We start from the raw sequence: 6,218 nt of genomic DNA on the forward strand, positions 1-6,218 counted from the left end.
AGCAGGCTAATTTTTAAATTGATAATTTTGTACGGCCTGTGAATAATATGGTAGAACCAAGGTTCTTCGTCCCTGCTTTACAAGGACAGCTAGGGCTTGCCAGATGTCAAAAAGAGTGCCCAGAGCCCTGAAGATCTGGTGATTAAAGAGAAGGGAGAGAGGCTCAAAACATAGGCAGCAACCCTACTCACAAGCGTAGATTTCTACATACCTCCATCAAGAACAGTAAACCAAGGGAGGAGTTGCTATGTTGTCGGGATTGGAGTCAGTGCTATGTAACAAAGTGTGTATGAACTGTTGACTGGAAAGCCAACTTGCTCTGTAAACTTTTACTTAAATTACAGTTACAAGCTGAAATTAAAAAAGAAAAAAGAAAGAAAAATTACGGAAGACTAGTACACATGATGAATGCTAACCCAATAATGCTGCCCAGCATATTATAATAAATTAGACAGATGGAAAGAGCACATGACCATAACCTTATGTTTGACATTAGAATTGTTTAGACTATTTCTAAAAACCATTACAAAATGCTTGTGAATTTTAAAAAAGAAAGGGAATAGTTATTCAGCTTATAAATCTGTATTTGGCCAGGAACACAGATCTAGCCTATTGGCAATTTCCCTGGCTCTCCTGAAATGCATAAAGCAAGAGGAGATTAACACAAAAACCTGAAATTTTAAGCTTTCAGTGAGACTAAGAGACACAAAAACTAACAAACTTGAAAGTGGAAACAAAAATAATAGCATAACCTAAGAGTCAAAAATTGCACCATTGGGAAGAGGCCAGAGTCATAGCTGGGGGAACCTAGAATGATGAGGGGGCTTAACAATAGGAGAACTTTTAAACACAAACACACAAACATACAAAATCTAGCCCCAGAAAAAAATAATGTCCCACAGTGAGTGGAAATTTCTAAAGGGAAAAATTAAAAACAGCCAACAGCCATGGCCCAAGCACCAAGATAGAAATATATATATATATATCCCTGTACTAATAGAAGGGGGAGTTAATGAATTGAAAAATCAGAAAAACATAGTTTAAAGTAAATTCCCAATAAAATATCTTCACCAAAAGGTGACAAAAGTCAGGAAGTAATAGTCAAATTCACAATCATAACAACTGAAGAATCAACCAAAAAGTCAGTAAGGATCTAGCAAATCTGAACAAGACAATTTACAAATTGACTAATTAACATATACTGAGCACTGACCCTAAAAAGAAAAGAACTTAACATCAAGTGCACATAGCACATTTGTAAAACCAAGCAGATGCTGAGTGTTCAAAAAAAAAATTTTTTTTAAGCTACAAAATGTTGTCAAACATGAAAACTTTCAAGGAATGTTTTTTTGACCATGATATAATTAGAAAGCAATAGCTAAAAGGTATCTAAAAGCTTACATAGTATTTGAAAGTGAACAATATACACCTTATTTCAAATCAGAAAACTAGCAATGGTCTACCATTATATATATGCCCAATAATGAAGTTTTATGTTGCGATGCAGCTTAATGCCTTAGAATATAAAGTCAGTTTGAACTGCAAGGTCGGAGACTCAAGCTCACCAGCCACTCCTCCAAAACCCTATACAGGGTCACTGTGTGTCAGAATCAACTCCACAGCATCTAACAACAACAACAAATATACACATAAATAATTATTGGACAAAGGGAAATTAAAACAGAAATTATAAATTTTTTTTAACTGAATGACAATGAAGATAAAATATATCAAAGTTTATGGCATACAGTTAAAATGATAAACAGGGAAATTGTGGATCATAAATTTGTATTTAAGGAAAGAAGAAATGTTGAAATCAATAAGCCAAACTTCCATTTCAAGAAGCTAATAAATAAAATATAAATAAATGAAGCCAGCAACTGAAACCTAAAGTAAATAGAAGTAAGGAAATCATAATATTAATTATTAAAATATAAAACAAATATGCAAGAGAGAAAAAAAGTCAAAAAATTAGTGCACAGCTTCAGCAAGACTGTTATCATGCTTAAGGAAAGAGGCCCAATCTCAAATTACCAATTGAAAAGACAATATTGCTACCGATTCTGTCAATGTTAACAATTACGAAGTTCTTATGATTATCTGTTTGCTAGTTCATTTGCAAATGAAGATGAAAGTTGAATATGTTTATTATAATATTCAATGCAACCACTATAAAAGTCATACAGACTTTTAATATAATAAAATACATTATAAATTAATGACTTTTAATAGAATAAAAAACATCATAAATAAATGAAGATAGATTCCTAAAAATGAAGATTAAGACCCAGAGGAAACAGGTAAAAAATGTAATAAAGTATCAGGCTTAAGTTCTTAAATAATTGTCTTAAATATAAATGACCTCATTACAGCAACTGAAAAGAAAAGGAGAGTTGGCACATTTAAAAGAAAATATGACCCAACTATAGTCAGTTAAAAATGAAAGGGTGAAAATGGGTATATCATGGAAATATTTTATTTTTAAAAGCAGGACTATCTATATTAATATTCAACAAAATTGATTTCAAAATAATAACCTACTAAGGATAAAGGGCATTACACAATGACGAACTAATCAAATCCCCAGAGAGACATAACAGTCCTAACTGTACATACACCCAGGACTCTCAAAAGACAGAAAGCAAAAACGGATAGAGGCAAAAGGAGAGTTAGTCAAATCTGCAATTATAGTTAGAAGCTCAAGACTCCCCTCTCAACAATTCCCAACACTATTAGAAAATCTGCAAGAATGTAGACTTTCTGAACATCATACATACAAGGGTAAGTAAAAAGGTAATGCTACAAAGTCATAGAAACCTTTTTTAAAACAAAATATCAACATGTAAAGCTATTATTTCTTAACATATCCTCCATATCTAAGTCTATGCACTTATGAAAGAGATGTTTTCATTTCCAATCCTGCCCAGAAAGAATTCTGTGCTCTGACTTAAACCACATCCAAAGCAACAGTTTTCAAACACTCAAGGGACTCAAATCCTGTTCCCTTTTAAGTATTTTTTGAGTTTAGAGAACAGAAACAAGTCTGAAGGGGCAAGATCAGGGATGGAGGGAAGATGGAGTCCAGTTTCCCAATGAAATTCTTATAGGATAGCTCGGTCCTGTGCCAAACTCACAATTGTTATGCTTGAGTACCTTGCTGGCACTATTGTGCCAATTCATCTCTTTAGGTCTCCTCCTCTTTTTCACTGACCCTCCAATTTACAAAGCAGTCTCCAGGGACTGCTTCCTCCTGATAACATGTCCAAACTATGTTATCTTTCAAAGACAAAGTCTTCTCATCCTGGCTTCTTAGTAGTATTCTGGTTGTACTTCTTCCAACACAGATTTGTTTGTTCTTCTGGCAGTCCATGATACTTTTAATATTCTTCTCAAACACCATAACTCAAATGCATCAATTCTTTAATCCTTATCAGTACATATTTTAGGTCTTCTTTGCTTTCAGCAAGCAAGGTTGTGTCATCTGCATGTCACAGGTTACTAGTGAGTCTTCCTTCAATCTTGATGTCACATTCTTCTTCATATAATCCAGCTTCTCGAATCATTTGCCCAGCATATAGATTGAATAAATATGGTGAAAGAATATAACTCTGACACACACCGTTCCTGATTTTAAACCACTCAGTATCCCCTTGTTCTATTAAAACAACTGCCTCTTGGTTTATGTACAAGTTACTTTTCAGCACAATTAAGTGTTCTAAAATACCCATTATTCACAATGTTATCCATAGCTTGTCATGATCCACACAGTTGAAAGCCTTTGAGTAGTCAATAAAGCACAAGTAAACATCTTTTTAGTATTCTTTGCTTCAGTCAAGATCCATCTGACATCAGCAATAATATCCCTAGCTTCATGTCCTTGTCTGAATCCAGCTTGAACATCTTACAGTTCCTTGCCAATGTGCTGTTGTAGTCATTTTTAAATTATCTTCAGAAAAAATTTTATTTGCATTTGATATTAATGACATCCTTTGATTATCTCCACGTTCCATTGGGTTACCTCTCTTTGGAATGGGCACAAATATGGATCTCTTCCAATCAGTTGGCCAGATGGCTGTCTTCCAATTTTCTTGGCATAGGTGAGTTGAACGCCTCCAGTGCTGCATCACTTTGTTGAAAGATTTCAACTTGCATTCCATCAATACCTAGAGCCTTGTGTGTCACCAATATCTTCGGTGCAGCTTGGACTTTATTCAGTACCACTGGTTCTTGTTCATATGCTACCTTTTGAAATGGTTGAACATCGACCATTTCTATTTGGTACAGTGACTCTGTGTATTTCTTCCATCTTCTTTTAATGCCTTCTGCATCTTTCAATATTTTGCTCATAGAATCCTTCAATATTACAACCTGAAACTTGAATTTTTCTTAAATTCTTTCAAATTGAGAAATCCTGACTGTGTTGTTTTGGTCTTTGCACATTTCATTATAATACTTGACATGTCTTCTCAAGCTGCCCTTTAAATTTTTCTGATCAGCACTTTGACTTCCTCATTTCTTCCATTTGCTATAGCTTCTCTATGCTCAAAGGCAAGTTTCAGAGTCTCTTCTGACATCCATTTTGGTCTTTTCTTTCTTTCCTGTCTTTTCAGTGACCTTCTGCCTTCCTTACTACCTTTTAAAAATGAGGAAGTACATTATAGTGATTGGAAAAATATTATTGGCACAATTTTCCTGGCTGTTTTCTTTCTTTTTTTTTGGTCTCACTGATGCAGTTTTCAATCTTCTCCGGAAACAGAAGAGGAAGGAACATTTATTAACTAATTTTATGAGACCCGTATCACTCTGATTCCAAAAGCAAACTGACCCACTGCCATCAATTCAATTCTGACTCATAAGGAACCTATTGAGAGTTTCCAAGGCTGTAAATTTTTATAGAAGCAGAAAGCCTCATCTATCTCCAGAGGAACAGCTTGTGGACTTGAACTTCCAACCTTGTGGTTAGAAGTCGCATGCTTATTCTACAGCACCACCAGGGCTTAAAACAAACTAAGACAGTCTAAAACAAGAAACTACAGTCCAATATCTCTCATGAATATAAATCTAAAATTTATCAATAAACCATTAGCAAATTGAAGCCAATGTATAAAACTAAGCATACCTATGATTGTGTGGGAATTATTCCCAACATCAAAGGCTATTTCCGCATTTAAAATTAATAACTGAAAAGAAAAATCATAACCATGTCAATTTTCACTAAAAAAAAAAAAATATTGACAAAATTCAATACCCATTCATGATAAAAAAAACTCTTGAAATTTTAGGAAATTAGAAGAATTACAGTAATTTGATTAAAACATAACCCTATATCTGCAGCAAACCTCCAGCTAATATCAACTTAAAGCTGAGAGACAATGCCTTCTCCCTAAGATCAGGAATGTCCAGTCTCATCACTCTCAAATAACGTAGGTACTGGGAGTCCTAGTCACTTCCGTAAGGAGAAAAACGAAAAGAAAAGGTATACATTACAAAAAATGAACAAATAAAAATGCCGTTATTTTATATAATTATCTACATTTTTAAAATGCACCCCATAAACTATGAAAAGTTAGAGAATATGTGAGTTCTACAAAGTTGCAGGATATAAGACAAACAAACAGAAAATAATTACATTTTTATATACCAATAATGAATGAACATGTAAAGCTAAAATTAAAACACAATTGCATTTATGACCACTCAAAATTTTTTAATATTTTGATGAAAATATGACAATACAGCATAGAATTTTATGTTGGAGATTTCAAAACATTAATGAAAGAAATCAAAGAAGTTTAAAATTAATATGGAGAGATATGGCACGTTTGGAGTCCTGGTGTGGTGCTGTGGGATAAAGCACTGGACTACAAGCTCAGTTAGAACCACATGGTCAGCAGTTCAAACTCACCAGCCACTCCTTGGTGTATACAGTTATTATATAGAAAGTTATACAGATTATATATAGAGAGTTACACAGGGTCATAATGAGTCAGAACTGACTTGACAGCACTTAACAACAACACCATGTTAATGAAAAGAGTCAACAAAGTAAAGATATCAATTCTCTGCAAATGGATATATAAGTTTAAAAGAGTTGCTATCAAAAACCTCAGGAATTTTTTTTTTGTAGATATAAGCAAGATTATTCTAACATTATATGGTCAGGCAAAGAAACTAAAATGTTTAAAATAATTTTGAAAAAGAAATATAAAGTGGAAGAA

This window comes from Chrysochloris asiatica, unplaced genomic scaffold, assembly GCF_000296735.1.
Source record: "Chrysochloris asiatica unplaced genomic scaffold, ChrAsi1.0 scaffold00546, whole genome shotgun sequence".
Classification (NCBI taxonomy): domain Eukaryota; kingdom Metazoa; phylum Chordata; class Mammalia; order Afrosoricida; family Chrysochloridae; genus Chrysochloris; species Chrysochloris asiatica.